This window comes from Triticum aestivum, chromosome 4B (assembly GCF_018294505.1).
Source record: "Triticum aestivum cultivar Chinese Spring chromosome 4B, IWGSC CS RefSeq v2.1, whole genome shotgun sequence".
NCBI lineage: Eukaryota > Viridiplantae > Streptophyta > Magnoliopsida > Poales > Poaceae > Triticum > Triticum aestivum.
The window spans coordinates 86362576-86389565 of record NC_057804.1 but is presented as its reverse complement, the minus strand read 5'-3'; positions in this window follow the sequence as shown (position 1 = coordinate 86389565).

The window sequence follows — 26990 nt, the reverse complement described above, 5'->3', positions numbered from 1 at the left end:
TCCGCCAAAGCAGACCTTCCCGCCGTGCCGATACGTCAGCGTCGCGGTTCGTCGAGGGGACGCAAGGCGATCCTCTCACTCCCACAGTACGCTCTCATAGACTGTCGTCCTATAGTCGCGCCGCCACCGCTGGCTACGTTCTTGTGGAGGCGCATGGCGGTCAGCGCCGCCACCGTTGGCGACGTTTGTGTGGAGATGCACGGTGGTCAGCTTCTCCCACGGTACGCTCATTCTAGACTGAGGCCCCATGCATGTCGGTGTAGCACTGTGTAAGTGCATCTAGTGCCCCTTAGTGATTTTGGTGTATTGAAGACTTATAGGTTAAGGGACTTATGTGTTTGTGAGTGTACACAGGTCTATAAGTCTATGAGGAGTTTGATATTTACAGAAAAAGTCGACCCCTAAAAATGAAGTTCTTCAACTCAAGACTTTGTATTTCTGAAGACTTTCTGAAGATTTTGAAAGTGAAGAAATTGGTGTGATCTTGAAGACTTGGTAATCATTCGAGGAACATGAAGTGTAAAGACTCTTGTTTTTATAGTTTCATTTTCTCTTTCTTGAGTCATAGGAAACACCGTACTGTTAAAGGGGGTCAAGGAAATACTAAGGAAAAATTTCCATGTGATGCTCAACTCAAAATCCTACACCTGTCAATCCCTTCGAGTGAAGCCATTGGAAATCTCACACAGTTTAGTCATATTCTTCAGTGACAGAGACGAAGTTCTTCTGGTCTCTGAGGAATTTGTTCTAACTGAGGAGTTAGGAATTCGCCAGTGCGGATTACCTACAAAGTGAGGAACATGATAGCCCTGAGGTATTTGAGAGACAAATATTCCGACCGTTGCTGTGCTACGCGCCAGCTGTCCCAAAATATCTACCCACCTAACGGTCATATCAGACAAGGGCATTTATGTCTTATCATGTCGGGCTGCTCCCTAGGCTATAAATAGCCGCCCCCTACAACCACTAGTTGGTTGGCTGCTCCGAGAGAAACTGACACTTGTCATTTGAGAGCAACCCATCCTCCAAGGACTTTGAGCGAAAATCATCAAGTGAGGAAAACCCAAACCCAAACCTACAAAACCCCAAAGTGATTGAGCATCACTGAAGAGATTGATCCTGCGTGGATCCGACGCTTGTTTCCTTTGAAGATTGTTCTTCTTCCAGACGGTTAGGCGTCAAGGTCTAGAGCATCCAAGAGGAATTGTGGATCGCCGAGTGACCGAGTTTGTGAAGGTCCGGAAGTCACCTGAAGACTTACCACGAGTGATTGGGCGAGGTCTGTGTGACTTTAGCTCAAGGAGAATACGGTGAGGACTGTGTGTCCGGGACTGGGTGTCCTCGAGTTTAAATACTCAGCCGCTCCAACCAGATGTACAACTGAGACAGCAGTTGGAACTGGTCTACCAAATCATTGTCTTCACCGAGCTTACTGGTTCTATTTCATCAACTCTTTCATTTCCTCATCTCTGTTGTTGTGTGCTTGTTCATATCTGTTTGAAGACTTTGACTGAAGACTTTCTCAACTTCCTCAGCTCAATTTCTTCAGTCTATCCGTCTTCATCTTGTGTTATCCTGTGTTTACACTTTCTGTACTCTGTGCTTGTCTTCATTTCATCATGATGACTATGCATGTGTTCTGCTATGTTTACTTTTGAGTACTTATTCCACTACAAGTAGTTCTTCATTTAGGAATTTCCTCACCAGCAAATTCCTTAGTGAAGAATTCATAAAAAGCGCCTATTCACCCCCCCTCTAGTCGATATAATGCACTTTCAATTGGTATCAGAGCAAGGTACTCCCGTGTTCTCTGTGATTTTGGTTTAACCACCTGGAGTTTTAGTTATGTCGACTGCAGGAACGAGGAACATATCCTGCTCCATCTTTGACAATCATGAGTATCCTCGGTGGAAGGCCATGATGAAAAAGCGATTCATTGCCATGGACAGCAAACTGTGGACCATCACTGAGATCGGTCTTACCGATCTATGCAAGATGGCGGAGGCTGATGACATTCGCAACTACACTCTACTTAACCTCACAGCAAAGGATGTCATCTGCTCCAGTCTATCCCGAAATCAGTTCAGGAACATCATGCATCTCAATCACGCGAAGCTAATCTGGGACTGTCTCTCTGAGGTCTATGAAGGTCATCGAACCCGTCATGATCCTTGGTTTGAGGATTACAAGGACTCTCTCAATGCGATGACATTCGAACCAAAATCATCATCCTCTACACCCTGCCTCATGGCAAACAGTGCTAAGGTAACCGAATGCTACCTATCCGAGTCCAGTGATGATGAATCTGGCGATGAATTTGGACCTGGCTATGTCAAACTTGCTTCCCTTGCCACTAAACAACAAAGAGCTTTGGAAAAAGTTCAATACATGCTAAATAAGAGCGATGATATGTTGGGTGAAGAAATGGATCAGTCAAAAGCTTTGGCTGAAAGTCTTCAGAGACTTCATTCCAAGTTTGACGGCCTTCAAGGTCATCACAACACTCTCTTATCTGATCACGAGAAGCTTTCTCTTGAACTTCTTCAAAGAAAGCAAGATTTTGAGAAGCTAAGAGTGAGTTATCAAGATCTTCAGAAGGAGCACGATTCATTACTTGCTCAACAAATCAGCGCTACTCAGGAAGAATTTATTCCTCCATGTCTGAAGTGCATTGAACGTGAATCTGCTAATTCATCACCTGAATGTTCAAATGCTTCAAATGTTACAAATTCTTCACCTGTCTCTACTATCACTAATTCCTCATCTGAGGACATTGCTAGTACCACTGATGATGCAGGGCTGAAGGAATTGTACACAACAGGCATGTACAAAAGCCTCAAAGGGCATCAGATTCTTTGTGATGTGCTTAAAAAGCAGATCCTCAACAGGAACCCTAGTAAAGAGGGTATTGCCTTTGAGAGGAAACTCAATGCTGATGGAACATATTGGAAGCCTGAGCAGTACCCCAAAACCTCATGGGTTGCTGCAAAAGGTCCTCCAGTTGATCCATCCAATTTATCTGGCTTTACATGTGAATCTCCTCATTCTTCTGATGAGTCATTTGACTCCAACTATAAACTGTTCAAAAATCAGAATGGTGAAGTATTTGCTAGATATGTTGGCACTAACTGCAGGAACGGTTCCCCTATGAAGAAAATCTGGGTTCCCAAAAGTTATCTTGAAAGTCTTCAGGTGAATGTCCTCATGACACCACCTGTGAATAAGAGGAACCCCAGATCAAATTCTTCATATAGACCTAATTCTTCACATGGATCCAATTCCTCAAAAGGATCAAAATCCTCATATGATCATCATCATGCTAACCCTTCTGTTTCACAGGGTAGAGCTAAGGGCTATGAATATGAGTATTATTCTTCAAATCATTATGTTCATAAGTCCTCGAAGAATTTCTCTGCTTACCCTAACCCCTCTTATGTGAAACGAAGTGGATTGGCTTCTATGCCACCTTTCTCATATGGTGCTCGTAGAGTGATGAATTCTTTGCCACCCCTTCAGATGTGGGTGGTGAAGAAAAAGAACTAATCTCTTATGCAGGGTCAGGTCTCCAGACGTGCTCAAAACGTCTGAGGAAATTGCTGGAGACCTGAAAATGCCTGAAAGGACGCAGGCTAATCATGAAGAAATGAATTTTCATTTCTCACATCCTCATACTGATTTATCTGTGCTATTGCTTGATGAAATTGATCTGATGATATTGATGTCATATTCTTCACTGATGAAGTATATGAGTTCGTAAGTTGCACTAATTCATCTGCGGGATGATCAACCCAAAGCAAAAGAGTGGGTCCTCGATAGTGGATGTACGAATCATATGACTGGTGACAAGAATCTATTCATGGATGCTCCTTTATCACTGTCGCATCTGAAGCATATCATCTTCGCAGACAAAGGCAAAAGTCAGGGATTGAGTCTAGGTAAGGTTGCGATCTCAAAGGATCGACACATGGACAAAGTCATGCTTGTCGAGTCCTTAGGATACAACCTCATGTCTGTCTCAATGCTTTGTGATCTCGATATGGTTGTTGTCTTTGGAAGATATCGTTGTGTTGTGATCATGGAAGCTGACCATTCCAAAGTCTTCGAAGGCTTTAGGAGAGGAGACTTGTATATCGTTGATTTCTCTATAGGACCACAACCAGCCGTGTGCTTACTTGCAAAAGCTTCAGAAGGCTGGCTATGGCATCGACGACTTGGTCATGCTGGCATGAGGAATCTGCACACGCTTGCAAAGAAGAAGCATGTCATTGGCATTGAGAATGTCAAATTCCTCAAGGATCACTTATGCGGAGCTTGTGAAGCTGGAAAGATGACAAAGGCCAAGCATCCAGCGAAGACTATCATGACCACCACTCGACCATTTGAATTGCTTCACATGGATCTCTTTGGTCCTAACCATTATTCTGCAATTCTAAATGATGCAACTCAATATGGCTTTGTTATTGTTGATGATTATTCTCATTACACATGGGTGCACATTGTCACTTACAAACATGGAGTGCAGGAAGTCTTCAAATGATTTTCCTTGAGGGCTTCAACCAACTTTGGTGTGAAAATCAAGCACATCAGAACTGACAATGGGACCGAGTTCAAGAATTCTGGTCTTGATGGCGATCTTGATGAACTTAGTATTACTCATGAGTTATCTACTCCTTATACTCCTCAACAGAATGGCGTCGTGGAGCGCAAGAATAGAACCCTCACTGAAATGGCTCGCACTATGCTTGATGAATACAAAACGCCTCATCGTTTCTGATTGATGCAATTGATACTGCGTGCCACGTCATCAATAGGGTATATCTTCACAAATTCTTCAAGAAAACTGCTTATGAACTTCTCGCTGACGAAAAGCCCAATGTGAGTTATTTCAAAGTCTTTGGTGCTAAATGTTGAATTAGAGATCCTCATCACACTTCAAAATTCTCACCGAAAGCACATGAAGGTTTTATGCTTGGTTATGGAAAGGACTCGCACACCTACAGAGTCTTTAACAGCGTTCTTCAAAAAGTTGTTGAAACTGTAGTGTGCGGTTCGATGAAACTAATGGCTCGCAAAGAGAGCACCTACCTTCTGTGATAGATGAACCAGCACCTGAGGATTCTATCAAGTTCAAGGCTATTGAGGATGTCATTCCTACCAAAGAATCTGCTGAAGAATTCATTCCAGATCGTGATGATCGCCGGGCTGGCGCACCTGAAGGAAATGGTGCTGAAGAAAATACTCCTGAAGGGAATGCTGATCAAATTCCTCGAAGACAACCCGCTCATCCTCGTATTGCTAACGAAGTGCAAATCGAGAAGATCATTGATGACATTGAAGCACCAGGTCCTCTCACTCGCTCAAAATCTTCACATTTATTTAACTTTTGTGGGCACTTTGCTTTTGTCTCTATCTCAGAGCCCACTAAGGTAGATGAAGCATTTCTGGAGCCTGAGTGGATTCAGGCTATGCAAGAAGAATTACATCGGTTCGAGCTCAACAACGTCTGGGAACTGGTCAAACGGCCAGATCCTCGCAAGCACAACATCATTGGCACAAAATGGATCTACCACAACAAGCAAGATGAAAATGGCCTTGTGGTGAGGAATAAGGCACGGCTTGTAGCTCAAGGCTACACACAGGTTTTGAAGATCCAAAGCATCCTGACAAAGTCTTCAGACTCAACAAGGCCCTATATGGCCTCAAGAAAGCCCCTCGGGCGTGGTATGATACCTTGAAGGAATTCCTCATGAAGAAAGGCTTCAAACCCGTTTCACTCGACCCAACTCTTTTCACAAAATCTTATGATGATGAATTGTTTGTGTGCCAAATATACGTGCTGTACTGACCAACATTATAGTGATGAATTTGCCTATATGATGAGTGAAGAATATCAAATGTCTATGATGGGAGAATTGAAATTCTTTTTAGGTCTTCAAATTCGTCAACAGCGCAATGGCATATTCATATCTCAGGAGAAATACCTCAAAGATGTATTGAGGAAATTCGGCATGCAAGACTACAAAGGGGTCAAAATTCCAATGCCCACAAATGGCCATCTATGCACTGATGAAAACGGTAAAGACTTCGATCAAAAGGTATACCACTCCATGATTGGCTCTTTATTGTACCTATGTGCATCTAGGCCGGATATTATGCTTAGTGTTTGCATGTGTGCCCGATTTCAAGCTACACCGAAGGAATCACACCATAAGGCCGTGAAGCATATTCTTTGATATCTAGCTCACACACCAACACTTGGATTATGGTATCCCAAGGGCTCTTCATTTGATCTCATTGGATATTCAGACTCTGACTATGCTAGCGATCACGTGGACCGCAAGTCAACGTCAGGCACATGCCATTTCCTCGGACGATCTTTGGTCTGCTGGTCCTCGAAGAAACAGAACTGCGTATCACTCTCCACTTCAGAAGCTAAGTACATTACTACTGGTTCTTGCTGTGCTCAATTATTATGGATGAAGCAAACACTCAAGGACTATGGCATCAACATGAAGAATGTGCCTCTCTACTGCGACAATGAGAGTGCTATCAAGATCTCTCGCAACCCAGTTTAGCACTCAAAGACAAAGCACATCCAGATTCGTCATCATTTTCTTCGTGATCATGCGTTGAAGGGCGATATCTCCATCAGCCACGCAAGCACTGAAGATCAGCTGGCCGATATCTTCACTAAGCCCTTGGATGAGAAGAGATTTAGCAAGTTGCGGTGTGAGCTAAATATCCTAGAATCTTCGAATGTTCCCTGAAATGGACACTCATCCTAACACTTATGCTGACTTGATGACTTAAATGCGCAACACACGAAGTAACGTTTTTCTTCAATCAATGAAGACTAACCTCTAAGTGTGAAGAAATTAACGAAGAAATTGACTCTCAGAGCCCTACGACAATTGTACGTGGTGTCTGAAGTCAGCTTTCTTATACGGTGGGTTACGCCACCACCAAAAGTTGAAAATTTTCAAATTTGAGTTTTTCCCCAGTTTTTGAAATTTCTCGTTTTTTTTTAATTCTTCAACTTTGCAATGTCTTCACAGTTTCCGTCGTTTTTCTTCATTATATATATATATATATATATATATATATATATATGAGTTTATGTCCTCTATAGCATTCACTTATTGCTAATTCTTCAAGTTGACTTTTTCTGCTAAGTGAATGTGATTGGACCCTTCCCCCTCTATGCTAAACTCAACCTAATCTTTTCACAAATTCTTCATGTGCGTTCTAATTTGAAACTCGTTCAAAATCTTCACTGTGTCCTTGACAGCTGATGAAATTGCGAACGAAACTTTAGCTAATCTTATCTGAATTTTTGGCTTTGCCGCTCAAACCGTTCCGCATCCCACGACAATACTTATCTATTCACCCACGATCCTACAAGATCGCCACCTCATGGTACGTGGGTGACACATGTCAAGCGAATGAGAAGGGCTAGGGGCACATTCATCCAAAATCTTCGGGCGTACAGTTTTTCACTCCCACTATAAATACCCCTGCTTCTTCTTCACTTTGTTTTACTCCACTCGATCTCAGCTCCCGCTCGAGCTTCCCAAACCCTAGCGCCGCCGCTACTTCATCGTCGCCGGTGGGGAAGAGCTTCACTGCCTCGACCTCGTCGCCGTCGTACTCGCACCGGTTGCGGATTTCTTCACTCCGCCGCCGCCATAGCTGTCTTCCTCTGCCGAGTTAGGGCGTGGAAGATCTGAACTGACGAACTTCACATCTACACTTCTTAGTTCGTCGTGTTCTTCATCAAGGGGTAATTAAAAGTTACTTTTACTGCCCTCTTTGATTCATGTGTTTTCTTGAAAATCTTCAAAGGTGTTTATTCTTCAAATCTTCACACACTAAACACCTCACATGTTATGTGTTCTTGATTCATTTCTCTAAGTGATGATATTCTTCAAGATTCCTCAATTGTGTGGATTTTCAAATCTGTACAACTCTGGAACCTAAGATTAAAAATGCTTAGTGAAATTCTTCAAGACTCATCTGGTCAAGTTCCTCAAATCTTTTTAAGAAAACCTTCTGAGAACGCATATGACCTCTCCAAATTCCTCGCAACTATACTCTGTTCACAGGTACACATGTCCGCTGCTAAATCACTAGGTTCTCATCAACTTAACTCATTTGCAGAATTCCTCGAAGAAAAGTTGCATACCTCTTCAGAAACTTCAATTGTTCATATTCCTCAGCTGAAGAAAATGGGTGATGGTAAGAAGCCACAAAAGGGAGGAAAGAGGCCTGAGGTCAATACTGCGTTTGAAATCCCTGAGGACATTTATGCTGGATACTGCACTCCTGATGAGGCCAAGTTTGGCAAGGAGGACAAGAATCAGCGCAAGGTGCGCATACAACGGATAGAGAGGAGATGGGCACGAGAATGGAGGGAGTACAGGTATGTTACTCCCAAGTATATGAAGAAATTCGCGCTCAACCCTCCATGCTCAAGACCTCCATTGGCACCTGGCCAACTGGCGGATCCACCAGCCTCAAGCGCGGTGAGGACTATGCTGATGAATGGGCAAGGCGCCAGGCCAAACTGGCCAAACAAGCAAAGGAAGCAGTGATGAAATTCAATGAAGACTCTGCTGCTGCTGCCACTGCTGAGGCCTCTGCTAGTAAGCCCAGGAAGGTGATGCCTAAGAATCCTGCACATAAGTCAGGTGCTTCTTCTTCAATGCCCTCACGGCCAAGCTCCTCAGCAATGCCCTCAAGGCCAGATTCTTCAATGCCCTCACGGTAAATTCATCAGTTTGCTCCTCCTCCTCCAAAATCCTCAGCTCCTCCGACAAAGTCTTCAGCTGCTCCTACCAAATCCTCTGCACCTGTGCATCTCGCCACATGCCAAAGGACAACTGGCATCTCAATTGCCTCAGGAGCATCTGCAAGCTCCACTGTTGCACCAAGTTCTTCAGTTGGTCCCTCTCTGCTGAAGAAAAAGGCCACTACTGGACGAGGCCTTCGACCAAGTCCTCACAAGAAGCAGGTTGCCTTTCAAGTGCCCTCTGATAATGATGAGGCTGATGATGAAGAACTTGCCGAAATCATCAGAGACAGGCAAGCCAGGGCCGCTAGAGCCAAAGGTAGCAATGTGCCACTATTATTGGATCCAAAGTTGATCCTCGATTTCATTGACTTATGGCACAAAGACCCTAACACACCTTTACCGGAGATGAACCTCACTCCTGGTCAAAGTCATGTTCTGACGCACTTCATTGAGGAAGAGGAGTGGAAATATGAACAAGGCAGAAAACTGAAGAAAGTGCAGCACAAGAAACAACGCTACCTCAAGGACAATGTCCTCACTCTTACCCCTGAACAACTCATTGCTTTGCAAACTGAAATCAAGCAACTGAGTGATGATTTCAATCGGTACTATGCTAATTGGAAGGGAGCAAAGGTTCGGTTCGTCAATTTGACGAAGACATTTACTTCAACTGCCACTGCTCCTGTGCACGTTGAAATTCCTCAGGCTGAAGCATCTGCTCAGCCCATAGAAGAACATGCCAGCACCGCTGATGTCAGTCAGGCTGCTGAAGAAAATGAGAGTACCAGGGCTGATGACTGCATTCCAGCCACTGAAGAAATTGCCAGGGCATCCACTAGTGGTGCGCGTGAAGAAAATGAAGAAGTCAGGGCAATTGCATCAGTTGCGCCTGAAGAAACTGGATCAAGTCCTCTGCACCTCCTGCACCTACACCCACTCTGATCCTTCCATCTGCATTAGATGTGAAGAAGACCAAGGCTGTAGAGCATGCAGCAATGAAAAAGAGGAAGGCATCAGCGTCATCAGATTCTTCAGCTCCGAAGAAAATGAAGCCTCTGACAAGTTCAACTGAAAATCCAATTGATGTCATTCCTGTCTCTTACATGCCATCAAAGGACCTTGTTCCTTTTGGTGAAGATTATGTGATTCCCGAGGAATCCGATGAAGAAACTCCTTCTGCTGCTTCGACAGAGCAGTTGGATGAAGAAATTGAAGTGGATAGAATCCCTTCAACCCCAGTTGTTTCCTCACCTATGCCTTAGTTCACTACTGAAGAGGCAGGTGTTGAAGAAATGGAAGATGAGGATGTGGACATCGGCTGTACCACACCTGTACTGAATGATGACTTTTGGGAAAGTCAGCACCCCAATTCTCTGTTGTTCACTCCACTCCAAGCAATTCCTCAGTCCCCTGCAGCTACTGAAGTGCAAATGGGATCTGATGAACCTCGTGCAACCCCGTCCGTCCATGAAGAAATTCCAGCCACTAGTGCTGAAGAAAATGTGAACAAAGAATTGATGTCCCAGGCTGCAACTGAAGAAGTACTTGAAATTCCTCAGCATGAGGAACCTGAGATTGCGATTCCTGAGGTGGTAATGCAGTTAACTGACACTCCTCAACCCAAGCCAAAGGATCCCTTCTCCAAGAAGCCAAAATTCAAGGCTGATGATTTCTTCGGCGAGTGTGTATTCTTCACTGAATTCAACCCATATGACAATGCTTGTCTTAGAAGGAAGCGTTTCTGGACTGCTAGCCAGGCCAACTTCTATTCCTCAGTACTCTTCGACAAGGACAAAGTCTTCGACCACCAGCACATTCCTCACGTGGACATGGAATCAATGCCTTGCTTCACACCAGTCCTCAGTATGATTCACGATGCAGGTCTGCTTAACTTTTGCACTGACATCATTGACTGGAATGAGGAGCTAATTCTTCAGTTCTATGCGATGCTGCATATCACTGGTGAAGCAAATGACATCAACACTTGGGTGTTGGACTGGATGACCGAAAACACTCACTACAAGGCACCAGCCTCTGAATTTCTTTGTGCCTTGCCACTCAGTCCTCCACCTGAAGGTGCTCGTTGTCTGTACGATGAGCCAGAACTCACTGCTCATTACATGCAAGTGCTCATGAAGCCGCTGAAGCCTGGTCAAGCCCCAAGGACCAAATTCCTTGTGAAGGAATTGTTGTACGTGCCAAGAACCATCTATCGCATTCTGACGAAGACTATCAGTCCAATCAAAGGTCATGACTCATCTGATGAAGAAATTGTGGGGATGATGAAAAATATGCTATTCAACAACATGCATGGTATGCCCATCAATTATCATGATTTCTTCATGAGGACTCTCACAAATGTTGCACTTTCACCTACGCTCCATGGATCATGAGATTCCTAAGATCAAGGTCTTCACTCAATTACAAGGCTGACACTCTCAACCATGGCAGCTACTTGCCCCCGATTGAAGTCCTCAAACGGACATATTCTTCAGCTGAAGAAAAGGGCAAGGCACCTGCTGTTATCGATGAAGCCATTCGTCCATTGGATGGTCAGTTCCGCAAAGCTGCATCTTACTCCACCAATGATGACTCTGCCACTCATGATTCTGCTGCCAATGCTCCCAAGTCAAGTCCTCAAGCTACTGCTCCTTGAGTAATGACTGACCATGAGCTGCTTCTAAGTCTTCACCTGAAGGTGGATCGAAACCACAAATGGGTTAAGCGTCAGTTTGGCTCTATTCTTCACAACATGACCTCTACACATAATGCGGTGAAGAAAAACCATTACTACCTCCATGAAGTTTTCGATCGCACCTGGGCTATTCTGTCACATCTGTATGGTGAAGAAGATCTGAAGCAAATGGGCTTCAAAGAAGACTTTGACTGGTCTGCTCCTCCGTCGAAGAAGCTCAAGAAGGTCAAGGTTCCTCCCTTGGTCGCCAGTTCATATTCTTCATCCCGCGACACGGACGAGTACGAAGACTTGGACGACACTGCAGCAGGCCCTACATCGACTCAAGACCCCAACAACGCTGGCGCTCCTCCATCTTCATGATATTCTTTAGGGGCGTTAGTCGTCATTTTCAACCCTTTTGGTCATTCGATGACAAAGGGGGAGAAATTTGAGTTAGTCTTCAAGTGGGTCTATCTTATATGGGCGTTTTTTTCTAAGTTACAACTCTCGTTCTTTTGATGACTTTGCTGGATCGAGTTGTAATCTTAAACTCTATGGTGGCCTGATACTTTTGCTGAGTTCTTCTGCATGCTTATTCCTCATTAATGTCAATGCACGCATGCTGAATTACATTAGTCACCATATTTCATCATGCATTTCAAATTCTTCAAATTATAAGTCAAATGCGTGTATGAATTACAAGATATAGGGGGAGATCTCCATGATTATACTTTTCAAGTGTGCATTGCTTCAAAAGCAAATTCCTCACTATGCACATCTTCAGGGGGGGTTCTTCTATATCTTGCAATCAAATTCCTCAATATCAGTATTTACACTTCATATGTTTATCCCCGTTGAAAACTTAACCAATATTGTCATCAATCACCAAAAAGGGGGAGACTGTAAGTGCATCTAGTGCCCCTTAGTGATTTTGGTGTATTGAAGACTTATAGGTTAAGGGACTGACGCGTTTGTGACTGTACACAGGTCTATAAGTCTATGAGGAGTTTGATATTTACAGAGAAAGTTGACCCATAAAAATGAAGTTCTTCAACTGAAGACTTTGTATTTCTGAAGACTTTCTGAAGATTTTGGAAGTGAAGAAATTGGTGTGACCTTGAAGACTTGGTAATCATTCGAGGAACATGAAGCATGAAGACTCTTGTTTTTATAGTTTCATTTTCTCTTTCTTGAGTCATAGGAAACACCGTACTGTTAAAGGGGGTCGAGGAAATACTAAGGAAAAATTTCCATGTGATGCTCAACTCAAAATCCTACACCTGCCAATCCCTTCGAGTGAAGCCATTGGAAATCTTACACAGTTCAGTCATATTCTTCAGTGACAGAGGCGAAGCTCTTCTGGTCTCTGAGGAATTTGTTCTGACTGAGGAGTTAGGAATTTGCCAGTGCAGATTACCTACAAAGTGAGGAACATGATAGCCCTGAGGTATTTGAGAGGAAAATATTCCGACCGTTGCTGTGCTACGTGCCAGCTGTCCCAAAATATCTACCCACCTAACGGTGCTATCAGACAAGGGCATTTATGTCTTATCATGTCAGGCTGCTGCCTAGGCTATAAATAGCCGCCCCCTACAACCACTAGTTGGTTGGCTGCTCCGGGAGAAACTGACACATGTCATTTGAGAGCAACCCATCCTTCGAGGACTTTGAGCGAAAATCATCAAGTGAGGAAAACCCAAACCCAAACCTACAAAACCCCAAAGTGATTGAGCATCACTGAAGAGATTGATCCTGCATGGATCCGACGCTTGTTTCCTTTGAAGATTGTGCTTCTTCCAGACGGTTAGGCGTCAAGGTCTAGAGCATCCAAGAGGAATTGTGGATCGCCGAGTGACCGAGTTTGTGAAGGTCCGGAAGTCACCTGAAGACTTACCACGAGTGATTGGGTGAGTTCTGTGTGACTTTAGCTCAAGGAGAATACGGTGAGGACTGTGTGTCCGGGACTGGGTGTCCTTGAGTTTAAATACTCAGCCGCTCCAACCAGATCTACAACTGAGACAACAGTTGGAACTGGTCTACCAAATCATGGTCTTCACCGAGCTTACTGGTTCTATTTCCTCAACTCTTTCATTTCCTCATCTCTGTTGTTGTGTGCTTGTTCATATCTGTTTGAAGACTTTGACTGAAGACTTTCTCAATTTCCTCAGTTCAACTTCTTCAGTCTATCCGTCTTCATATTGTGTTATCCTGTGTTTACGCTTTCTGTACTATGTGCTTGTCTTCATTTCATCATGATGACTATGCGTGTGTTCTGCTATGTTTACTTTTGAGTACTTATTCCGCTGTAAGTAGTTCTTCATTTAGGAATTTCCTCACCAGCAAATTCCTCAGTGAAGAATTCATAAAAATCGCCCATTCACCCCCCCCCCCTCTATTCGATATAACGCACTTTCACACTGAATGTTAGCTGATAGACGTTGTTAATCTCACCTTTTGACGAAGTAGTGTACATTCAATATGCTCTACTTAAGAAGCTTCCTTACCCTGTTCTGCACTCAATCTGCTTAGCTGAGATGGCATACCAAGGCCGATTAGTTGCTAAAATATCTTGCCATATATTTATTGTGACGTAGATTGCCATGGTCTAGTAGCCAATCTGTTAGGTGAAATAGATCTACACCGTTTTATACTCGATCTTTGTTGCTGCGATGGCCTTCGATAGTTTGATGGCTGTGTGCTCGGCCTCATTGACTGCTGAAACAACCTGCCATAATTTAGCACTCAAATATGTTTGTTGAATTACCTTTACATATATTTCGTTACTTAGATCTGCTCATCCAAATATCTTGCCATAGCTTTAGACATCGACCTAGGTAATTTTTTTCTGGACTTCATGAAAAAGCATATTTGTTTTCCTGTAATATCTAGTAGAAGAACTAATTTGTATGTCTAACAGATGGACAGGACTTGGATAACTTCTGCTCAAAGATTCTCTGCTGCATATGTTGAGGGGGTTGAAAACTTCATGAACTTTATTAGAGCTGAGTACGGTGGTCCGAAATCAGATATGCTCTGCTTGTGTAGAAGTTGTATGAATTCAGTTACAAGACCCCAGTCAACTATGCAAAATCATCTACACTTGTATGGGATGTCGGTCAAATATACTAGGTGGGTTCATCATGGTGAAACTGTGAACGTCAATGTTATTGACTACGTGGAAGCAGCAGATCACCATCTTGATCTGCCTAATGCTCAGGTGGAAGAGGAGGAGGTGGTGGTGGTTGTCGGTGTCAAAACCGGTGGATCTCGGGTAGGGGGGGGTCCCGATCTGTGCGTCTTAGGCTGATGGTAACAGGAAGCAAGGGACACAATGTTTACCCAGGTTCAGGCCCTCTCGATGGAGGTAAAACCCTACTTCCTGCTTGATTAATATTGAAGATATGAGTAGTACAAGAGTAGATCTACCACGAGATCATAAAGGCTAAACCCTAAGAGCTAGCCTATGATGGTATGATTGTAATTGTGATCGGCCTTCTAAGGACCATCCTCACCGGTTTATATAGACACCGGAGAGCTAGGGTTTACATGGAGTCGGTTACAAGGAAGGAAACATAATATCCGGATCGCCAAGCTTGTCTTCCACGCAAAGGAGAGTCCCATCCGGACACGAGCCGAAGTCTTGAGTCTTGTATCTTGATGCTTCAATAGTCCGGACGATGTATATAGTACGGCTCTCCAGATACCCCTAATCCAGGACTCCCTCAGTAGCCCCTGAGCCAGGCTTCAATGACGATGAGTTCGGCGCGCAGTCTTGTTTTCGGCATTGCAAGGCGGGTTCCTCCTCCGAATACTCCAAGGTTATTATCGAACACGTAAGCCGTGTCCGGATCTGCAAAATGATCTTCACATACCACCGTAGAGAGAATGATACTTCAGCTGACAACTTTTAGACGACGTGACATGCCATTACAGCCAGGTCATTATTTGAACCGTTTTTTCACAACCAGCCACAGCGCGCATTGCGAGGCGGTTTCCTTGACACGTCTTGTCAAAGCAGAGATCATGTCCCCTTATCACGGGATTCTCACCAATACGGGTATGGGTAATCCCCAAAGCCATCAATCGTGGCGCTTGGGAAGTAAGCGATTCTCAACAGGCTAGTGGGGAGGCGCACCACTTTCATCGCCTCTATAAAGGGATAAGAGTTCCCCATTCTTACCCACGCCTTCTTCCTCCTCTGCCCACTCTTGCCTCCCCGAGCTCCAACGCCCTAGTCCAAGCCTTCTCCGCACAGCTAAACATGTCCGGAGCAGGAGGCAAATGGGTGGCTTCCACCGTGAAGGAGAAGAACATCGCAAGTCTTCGGGCGGCTGGATACTTGGCCGCAGACATCACGCACCGGCTACCAGACAGTGGGCAGGCCATTCCAACTCCAGGACCCCACGAGAGGGTCGTGTTTCTTGCCCACTTCGTCCGTGGACTGGGGTTTCCACTCCACCCCTTCGTCCGCGGGCTCATGTTCTACTACGGGCTAGATTTTCATGATCTAGCCCCGAACTTCCTCCTCAGCATCTCGGTGTTCATCGTCGTGTGCGAGGCTTTCCTCTGCATCAAGCCTCATTTCGGCTTGTGGCTCCAAACCTTCTGCGTGAAGCCGAAGATCGTGAGCGGCCAGCAAGCGGAGTGCAGAGGAGCCATAGTGGGCAAAATGCCTAACGTCACCTGGCCTGACGGCTCCTTTGCGGAAACCGTGAAGGGGTGGCAATCGGGGTGGTTCTACATCACCAAGCCATGCGACGTCAACTAGGCGGCGGCCCCCAAGTTCCGATTTGGAACCCCTATGCAGCTCACCTCCTGGGAACAGAAGGGCCTGTTATGGGGCGAATCCACAAAGCTGACCGGACTCATCAACTACATCAAGGGCGTGAAGGAAAAGAACATCAAGCTTGTCAACGTGATCCAGGTCATGCTCGTTCGTCGGATTCTGCCGTGCCAAAGGCAGGCATTCAATCTGTGGGAGTTCGTCCCGGCCAAACACCGGACACTCCAGAGGCTCTATGGCATGAAGCACAAGAACGCATGGAAGGTGTTGTTCAAGGCCACCGAAGTACCTCCTCTCATAACCGAGGACCGTGGGCTCCACACCGCACGGCACCCTACCCAGGTGAGTTCTCAGGCTGCCACCGAGTTCGGTTCTTCCCAATGTATTCATGGATAATTCCTAAGTGATCGTGTATATTGTTCAGGAGTATGTGGAGGCAGTGGAGCGAATTGATTGTCCGGATCTGCTGCCAGAAAGCCCAGCTAATGATCTTCTGACAAACATGCTGGTCCCAGCGCCCTATAAGGGGCCGGAGAAGAAGGCCGATAAGAAGGCCCCGGGGACCTGAAAGGGTCTCCGACGTAAGGTTGCGCAAGCCTCGTCTGAAGACGACGAGGCGCACTCCTCCCCCGAAGGGCAAGAAGAGGAAGAAGAGGAGGTCGCCCTATCCGGAAAGGATGGGGGGCCAGAGACAGCGGACCAGGGGACCAGGAGAGGCCCCCGGCGCAAGGCCGTCATACCCTTGTCGTCTGATGATGACGAGGCAGATTCCTCCCGCGAAAGCGGGGGGAAACAAGAAGAAACTCCACCTCCCAGTACTAGGGGGAGAAAAAGAGGAAGGCCGCCCCGGTGGGGGAGGCTGGGACGTCCAAGAAGGGAAAGGTGTCCCTTCCGGACTACTCCGCCACCGCCGCCGACAGCGAGGAAGGGTGGCTGCCCAGGCAGAAGCCCCAAGTGCGATCGTAAGTACCCGCACTCCATCATAATTTTGCTTCATTGTTTTGTTTGTAATGCTGAACTTGCATGCAGTCCAGCCAGGGCCCATCCCAAAGTGTCGTCTTCGGACGGGTCCTTGAGTGAGTCAGCAATGAACTCACTCCCGACGGCCACGTCTCCTCGGCCTGCGGACGACACGGAGGTGTTGTCCCAAAGGCTCCCAGAGATGGGGGAGGTGGCCCTGGAGGCGCCTCAAGGCAGCGTCCCAGACATCGAACTCGCGGGGTTCAAGATCCCCGCGGATCATGTTGACGAGAGCCACGGTAAGCCGGGCTCTCAGCCGAACACTATTCCAGAGCCTTCAGTGGTTCCGGACTTAGGCGGGCAGCCCCTCGTGAGGGAGGGAGGGCCGTCTGTATCAAGGACTTCCGTTGCGCCCGAGGCGCCGGATTGTCTGCTGGAAGCGCTTCGCAGCGCTTCCCTAGATGAAGAGCATCGTGCTCTTATGAGTGCGGTGATTCAGAAGGTTTCGTCCGCCAAGAGCGGACTAACCGAAGCCTGCACCAGCCTCCTGACAGGCTTTGAGGTAAGTAAAACTGTGTGAAATTACCACCCGATAGGTAGTAGCCCCTGATACTCTGTTTGGTGTTCGGAAGGAAAAACCAAACGGAGGGTCAATTATAATCCGAAGGAGTCTAACAATAAGTTTGAATGTAAATAAACAGGCTGTGCTGCTGGCCGCTGCTGCTCGCACGGTCGAAATCACCGACCTAACGCAGGACTTGGAGAGGGCACAGGGAGAGCTCGGCCTCACGAGGAGGCAGCTCGAGGAGAGCAAAGGTGAATGATTCCCCTCTCTCATATAATAAATGGTAAATAAAATTTGATTATGCTAACGACGAAGCGTCGTGATTTGGTAACAGAGGCCACCACCGAAGTGGCATCTCTCAAGAAGGCGTTGTCCAAGGCCGAACACAAAGCGGCCTCGGAACGCAAGGAGCGCAAAAAGCAAGAAGCCCGAGTGGGCAAAGTACAAGAAGAGCTCCAGGAGTTCGGCAAGAAGCTCGAGTCTGTGGAGCATTAGCTTAAAGCAAAAGAGGTCGAGCTTGCGAAGGCCCTTACAAATATAAAAGACGCCAAGGCCAAAGCCGAGAGGGCACAACAGGAGATCCAGGAGGCCAAAAAGATAACGGCGGGTAAGAAATTCTTTATGCAAAGCAAACATGTGGAGGAGGCGTTTCTTTTACTTACCCGAGTCCGGAGCTCTCCAGGGGCATTCGCAGATCTGCCACGCAGCGTATCAGATGCCGCGGAGTTCTACCGTGCCCAGGAGGGGAGCTCAACGGAGAAGTTGTTCTGGTCCCAGTATGCTGGGGCCGAACATTCAACGCCTCTGAGTGACCAACTGAAGCAGTTGGTCGAACTCCACAAGGCGGCCGAAGTGGCTATGAAGGATGTCATAGTCCGGATGTGGCCTGATGAGACCCTGCCCACCAACTACTTCGGCCTGATCAAGCGGATGGTGAATGCCTGTCCGCGCCTGGAAGTCATCATGCGATCCGTTTGCATTGAGGGTGCCCGTCGGGCCCTTCCCTGTGCAAAGGTGCATTGGGGCAAGCTGGATGCGGAGAAGCTGGTGAAGGACGGGCTGCCAGAAGGCAAGCCGCATTGCATTCCTGAAAAGTATTATGATGGCGTAAGGGTGCTTGCCTCGTGGTCGATGAATGTACCAAGAACATAATTTTTGAATGAATTCGCTTCTATCATGTTTGTGATTTAAAGACGAAGTTACTTGCGCTATGTAGCAGTTTTGTCATTTAAAATATTACCTTATGTGCGGTTGTTTATCAAATTCTGAAAGTAGGCCAATCGTCGGCTTCCGCCCCCATGTAACTAGTACTGGGGTGTTCGTGGAAAACTCGGACACTCTTTATCCAAATGTTTGGTCCCTTAAGGAGGTGTCCAGCGGAGCAAACAAGGCAATCGGACTATGTGGTTTTATAACTTTCACTTAGCCATAGAAGTCTACAATTTTAAATTTCGGCGAAGCCCCTAGAATCCGGAAGGCCGAATTGGGGCGCTATACACGCCTATATCGAACAAAGCCGAATTATCGCCTAAAGCGGAAAAATCTTTTAAGGATTTTAAGACCTCTCGAACAGCGACCAGCTCTCGCCACATCATGTCGGTCAGTTTTGTGCTTTCTCTACTAAGGTGCTCGTTCGGAAGAACCAAGGCACAATCGCAGTAGTTCTCCCTGCGCTGCCTTAGCCGAATTAACGGAACATAAGGCACCAAAACAAGGGAGCCGGGCTATCCCAACTATAGACCCAAGACATGATTCGGAGCTGATGCATATAATGCTATAAGTTTGGGGTGCCGCACTATTGAAAGTGTTCGGACTTGTCTTACCATATTATGGGGCGCCGTAAGAAGCCCCTGGCAGACTGAACGTACCAAAGTGTATGGATGCAAAATCAAATAGACATTTGTAAAAAATGCTCAAATAATAATAATAAGCTGACGATGTATATTATCTCCCATTGATGAATAATATGTTTAGGTGTATATTTACAGTGAACGGATTAAGCGGAGATAAATACGATTATTTAACATATCGTATCCAGGGGCAGGCTACGTACAGATAGATAAAGCAGGAACAACGATCGTAAATAGATTCCACCTGGGTGTTTCCTGCTGTGCCCAAAGCCTGTTGCCTCCTGGGTTTCCTCTCCTATGTAAGTCCGACAATCCGGCTCTTCTGGAGAAGCTGCACTAAAGCAATGTCCTTAAGGGTAAAATGAAAGGGTTACGAAGCGATGCCGTATGTTGACTGAGCTACTGCTACGCCTCCGCCTGTGCCCATGGTATTTTGAGTGCGTAATTGTGTACGCGTAGCACGAATGCTGCTTTGATGGGATTTGAGCGGAGGCCGGACTACTAGTCATGCTCTTGGCGTGCCTGCTGATCTTGTTGCGGGGTGTTCCGCCCTCGCTTGGCGGAGCTTGAGGTTGTCGTCGCCGGATTGGTGGTTTGCCGGAGGAGGCCGCATTATACTTCGGCCGCAAGGGCTGCAGTGTGCTCTTCTGTACGGAGAGAGTGGTCCATATTTCCATTGACTGTTATGACCCCGCGCGGGCCTGGCATCTTGAGCTTGAGGTATGCATAGTGTGGTACCGCATTGAATCTAGCGAATGCGGTTCGTCCGAGCAGTGTGTGGTAACCACTGCGGAAAGGGACGATATCAAAGATTAGCAATTCGCTTCGGAAGTTATCTGGAGATCCAAAGACCACTTCCAATGTTATAGAGCCCGTACAGCGGGCCTCTACTCCAAGAATGACACCTTTAAAGGTGGTTTTGGTGGGCTTAATCCTTGAAGGATCGATGCCCATTTTGCGCACTGTGTCCTGATAAAGCAGGTTCAGGCTGCTGCCTCTGTCCATAAGGACTCTTGTGAGGTGAAATCCGTCTATGATTGGGTCTAGAACCAACGCGGCTGAGCCGCCGTGACAGATGCTAGTAGGATGATCCCTACGATCAAAGGTGATCGGACAAGCTGACCATGGGTTGAATTTGGGGACGACTGGCTCCATCGCGTAAACGTCCCGTAGTGCTCGCTTCCGTTCCCGCTTTGGGATGTGGGTGGCATAGATCATGTTGACCGTTTTCACCTGGGAGGGAAACTTCTTCTGTCCCCCCATGTTCGGACGCCGGGGCTCCTCATCATCGTCGCTGTGCAGCCCCTTGTCCTTGTTTTCGGTGTTTATTTTGCCGGCTTGTTTAAATACCCAGCAGTCTCTGTTGGTGTGGTTAGCTAGCTTGTCCAGGGTGCCATGAATTTGGCACGAGCACTCCAGTATACGGTCTAGACTCGACGGTCCCTGATTGTTGCATTTGAATGGCTTCTTCCGTTGACCGGATTTGGATCCGCTGAATCCGGCATTGACCGTCGTGTCTTCGGTGCTGTCGCCGTTGTTTCGTCGCTTGTGTCTGTTGTGCCATAGCTTGCCATTGTTGTCACGGACGTCTAACGTGCCAGAATGTGGCGTAGTGCTGCTGCGAGCCAACCAACTGTCTTTGCCCACGCAAAAGCGGGTCATTAGTGTCGTGAGAGCTGCCATAGATTTGGGTTTCTCCTGGCCGAGGTGTTGGGCGAGCCACTCGTCACGGATATTATGCTTGAAGGCCTAAAGGGCTTCGGCGTCCGGACAGTTGACTATTTGGTTCTTTTTAGTTAGGAACTGAGTCCACAATTTCCTGGCTGATTCTCCGGGCTGTTGAGTAATGTGGCTCAAGTCATCGGCATCCGGAAGTCGCACATATGTGCCTTGGAAGTTGTCAAGAAATGCGTCTTCCAGGTTTTCCCAACTACCAATGGAATTTGCGGGCAGGCTGTTTAGCCAGTGCCGGGCGGGTCCTTTGAGCTTAAGGGGAACATATTTGATGGCATGTAGATCGTCTCCGCGGGCCACGTGAATGTGGAGAAGGAAATCTTCGATCCATACCGCGGGGTCTGTTGTGCCATCGTATGATTCGATGTTTACGGGTTTGAACCCTTCTGGGAATTCATGATCCATCACTTCACCGGTGAAGCAGAGGGGGTGTGCGGCGCCTCTGTGCCGGGCTATGTCGCGACGCAGTCCGGCTGCGTCTGACTGGTTATATTCGGCCCGGCCGGATTTGCTGGTAGTGTATCCAGTATGACGGTCATCGTCATGTGATGCGGTGCGCCCCCGTGATCCGTAGATCGATCTTGGTTGTCCTGCGGCGTTATCCAGTTTATCACGCAGGTCCTGAGTATTGCCCCGGGCCGTGGTAAACCGGCACGGGGGTGGGGGCTGGTATTCGGGCTGATATGCCGATTTATCCCGACCTCGAGGCGGCCGGTCAGCCGTGTGGCGCTCGAGTCCATATTCCTCAGCTGCCAGGACTTCTGTCCATCTATCTGTGAGCAGATCTTGATCAGCTTGAAGCTGCTGCTGCTTCTTCTTCAGGCTTCTCGCAGTGGCAATAAGCCGGCGCTTGAAGCGCTCCTGCTCTGCAGGGTCTTCGGGTATGCCGAACTCATCATCACCGAGGCTAATCTCGTCTTCGGAGAGGGGCATGTAGTTGTCCTCCTCCGGATACCTGTCCGTCGCCTGTTCATCTGGGCTGTCATGCCCATCTTCCTGTTCGGCCTGCTCGAAGGCGGGCTGTTCGGGGTTGTATTCATCCTCGGCACTGTCCGGATTGTCTTCGTCTCCGGTGCCGGTAGTGCCTTGGCGGGGCTTGGAGCGGCGCGGGCGACACCCATGCTTTGCTTTCTTCTTGGAGGGGTTATCCTCCGTTGCCTCATCGCCATTGGTTTCTTTCAGAGTGTCCATCATGTATATATCATATGAAGAGGTGGTTGTCCACCGTCCTATGAGCGGTGGCTCATGTACGTCTCCTGCATCGTCGTCCATACCGTCGATGTCTTTGAAGTCGAAGTCGAGCACGTCGGTTAAATCATCGATCGTGGCGACAAAGTGGGTGGTGGGTGGGCAGCGAATTCCTACGTCGCCTGCTTCCCACTCAAGCCGAACATAGTTCGGCCCAGAGCCTCTTGATAAAGAGAGAGACTTTAATGAGTTCAGCATGTCGCCAAAAGGCGAGTGCTGAAAGATGTCCGTAGCAGTAAACTCCATTACCGGAGCCCAACCTGGCTCGGCTGGCTCGAGAGTGTGCGGACGTGAGCCAACAACCGGATATGAGTCTGGGGGCCCAGGGTTACAGGCCTCCATAGAGATGTGACGTGTGTTCGGCTCCACCGCCGATGAGCGTGCGGCCTGCGGGGCAGGGTCCATCCCTCCGTCCTCGGGCAATGCAACCTGTTCCGGATTTAGATTCGGGGCTATTGTAGGGATGATGTTCCAAGCATTGTCCGACAGCAGGTCTAGGTCGTGCTCGTCGTGATTGTCCGGCGCTCCTGGCACAGGGCCGAATCCGTCGAAGATCAAGTCTCCGCGAATATCCGCCGTGTAGCTCAAGTTTCCAAACCTGATTTGGTGGCCAGGGGCGTAGTTGTCGATCTGCTCTAGATGACCAAGCGAATTGGCCCACAGTGCGAAGCCGCCGAACACAAAGATCTGTCCAGGGAGAAAATTCTCACCCTGGACTGTGTTGTTGACGATTGAAGACGCCATCAAGCCTTGAAGCAACGACACAGAGGAACTCTCAATGAAAGCACCAATGTCGGTGGCAAAACCGGCGGATCTCGGGTAGGGGGTCCCGATCTGTGCGTCTTAGGCTGATGGTAACAGGAAGCAAGGGACACAATGTTTACCCAGGTTCGGGCCCTCTTGATGGAGGTGAAACCCTACTTCCTGCTTGATTAATATTGAAGATATGAGTAGTACAAGAGTAGATCTACCACGAGATTGTAAAGGCTAAACCCTAAGAGCTAACCTATGACGGTATGATTGTAATTGTGATCGGCCTTCTAAGGACCATCCTCTCTGGTTTATATAGACACCGGAGAGCTAGGGTTTACATGAAGTCGGTTACAAGGAAGGAAGCATAATATCCGGATCTCCAAGCTTGTCTTCCACGCAAAGGAGAGTCCCATCCAGACACGAGCCGGAGTCTTGAGTCTTGTATCTTGACGATTCAATAGTCTGGACGATGTATATAGTCCGGCTCTCCGGATACCCCTAATCCAGGATTCCCTCAGTGGTGGCGGAGCCAATGAGTTTGACCAACATTGAAACAATGCTACGAAATGCTCATGCATTCCGTGAACTTTCACCTGCAGAAGAAAAACGGTGGGCCCGCATGTTGGAACAATGCAACGTGGCTGTCACCCCAGGAAATAAGCTGTCAGTATTCTCAGCTATGGTCACCTTTCTTCAGGTGAAGACATCTAAGCGGATGACCAACAAATCATTCGATGCGATGTTGGCTGCTTTCCGCAAATCTTTCCCAAATGTGTCTGAGCTGCGACACACCTACAGTAAAATGAAGAATTTCCTTCATGCAGTTGGAATTGGATATGATATGGTCCATGTTTGTAAGAATAATTGTGTTCTGTTCCGAAAGGATTATGCCAACTGAAGTGAATGCCCGAGATGCAAATCATCAAGATGGAAAGATGGCGATGCTGTGAAGAGGATTCCTCATAATGTTCTGAGACATTTTCCGATTATACCAAGATTGCAGAGGTTGTTTCATGATGCTGAAACAAGAGAGGATGTACTGTGGCATTCTAGGAACCAGGAGTACAGAGATCAGAATGTAATGAGCCATCCATCTCATGGTAGTGAGTGGAAAAACTTCAATCATAAACACAAAAAGTTTGCTGCTGACCCGAGAAACATTAGACTTGGCTTAGCTTCAGATGGATTTAACCCATTTGGCCACCAGAGCGCCACATATAGCATGTGGCCAGTGCTTGTTATCCCTTACAACATGCCTCCAAATGTCTCCACCAAAGAATCAAACTACATGATGGCCTTGCTCATCCCAGGTCCAAAAAGTCCTGGAAAGGATTTTGATTTGTTCATGGAGCCTCTTGCGGAGGAACTTCAACAGCTATGGAGGGGTGTTCTCACTCGAGGCCTATATAGCAGCCCACCAGCTGATTTCTTTCTGCGTGCTGTTATAATTTGGTGCATCCATGATTATTCGGCTTTGGGCACTATGTCAGGGCGAACGACACATGGTTACAATGCATGTGTTCGTTGTGATAGGAATCCGCTGTCATATGCAATACTTAGCAACATCTGTTACATTGGACACCATTGTTTCCTTGCCAAGGACAAGCCACATCCTAGAAAATACCGAAGACATGTGTTCAATGCAAAGCATGAAAACCGTGATGCGCCAAAGAGGCTCACCGCCGATGAGTTACAAGTGGAATTAGAGAAGGTCAAGCATATTACACCAGGAAACCATCCTGGTAATGGTAGAGGTAAAAGGGAGCATGGCAGCGCAGAAGAGAGATTATTGTTTACCCACAGGTCCGCTTTGTGGGACTTGGAGAATTGGAAAGATTTGGATCTGCGGCATAATCTTGATGTGATGCACATCGAGAAAAATATATGTGACAGCATTATCGGCACACTTCTTAATATTGAAGGCAAGACGAAAGATACCTTAAAATCTAGGATTGATTTGACACACCTGGGTATCAGACAGGATTTGCAGGTGCAAGATGACGGTAAACCACGGGATATGGCACCAGCTGTGTACGTCTTGGACAAGGTAAAAAGAAAAGAATTCGGCGAGGTCCTGTCACATGTGGGATTGCCACATGGATTTGCTTCCAACCCTGAAAGGAGAGTCAGTGCAGATGGAAACAAGGTACAAGGGTTGAAAACTCATGACTGCCACGTCCTACTTCAAAGGGTTTTACCTGTTATCCTTAGAGGATTGGGCCGCCCTGACTTATACAGAGCAGTTGCAGAGTTGGAACAATTCTTCAGGGAACTCTGGAGTAGAAATATCAGGATAGATGCTTTGGAGAGTCTTAGAGACAAGATACCAAGTATCCTATGTGACCTTGAAAAGATATATCCTCCAGCCTTCTTTGATGTGATGGTACATTTGGTTGTTCATCTACCTGATGAGGCACTACTTAGAGGTCCAGTACAGTATGGCTGGATGTACCCTATTGAAAGGCGGCTAGGCACTTTCAAAGGCTATGTTAGGAACAGAGCTAGACCCGAGGGTTCCATTGCAGAGGCCTACATTGCTACAGAAGTGTTGACATTCTGCTCAAAATACATTGAAACAGCTGATCAGCTTAGCAAAGAGGTGGGTGAAGACAATCCCAGGATCAATGTTTTCGATTATTCTGTTCAAGTTACAGGGAAGAGTCGACAAGAGGACAAACCTAAAGATTTGGACAAAATGGTTTGGTATGTGTTGAATAACTGTCTGAGATACTACCTTATATCAAGTAAGTGCTAAGTACTGCAGCTTATACATCGTAATCTACTAAACTTGCAGCACATTCTTATATATTTAGATGTTTGACGCGATCACTATGTTGTGTAGCATCTACAAAAAGGAGTTGCTACCGCAAAATCCAAAAAACATTGACAAACTGGTTATGGCAGGATTTGCGAAATGGTTCAAGAGCCACGTAAGCTTTTGAATTGCACTATCAGTTTTTTTAATATATTGAGTACATAAGATGATCAGTTTGTCTATTTTCTAACCATAGGTTAAGAAGATGTGGGATGATGGGCAGGCAGTTGATGATGCCCTTTACTCACTAGCAATGGGTCCTGATACTCGGGTAAGACATTATGAATCTTGCGTTGTTGGAGATGTGCGCTACAACACCCTTACACGAGACGAAGGCAGGAAGACACAAAACAGTGCCATCATGAGCACGGATACGTATGACAAAGAGACAACTGAAATGTATGCTACCATAACAGACATTGTTCAGTTGCAGTATATCTCCAGTTTCGAGGATCATTGGTGTGTGGTTCTGTTGTGCTGTCGTTGGTATAACCTGTTTTCCAGGATCGCAAAACCCAGAGCTGATGATTATTTCAAATCCATCAATGTCAAGGCGGCGTGCCAGAACAACGGGCCTTTTATTTTGGCAAATCAAGCAACACAGATATTTTTCTTGGAAGACACATTTGCACGTAGTGATGACTGGAGAGTATTGCAAAGGTTTGAGCATAGGAATTCGTTTAATGAAGTTGCACAACAAGATGATGCTTACACTGCTCCTGATGTACAAGATAACACAGATGTTCCTAATATCTTTGAGAACCATCATGTCAATGGAGCCGGCGAAAAGATTGCCTGTCGTGTTGTGGACATA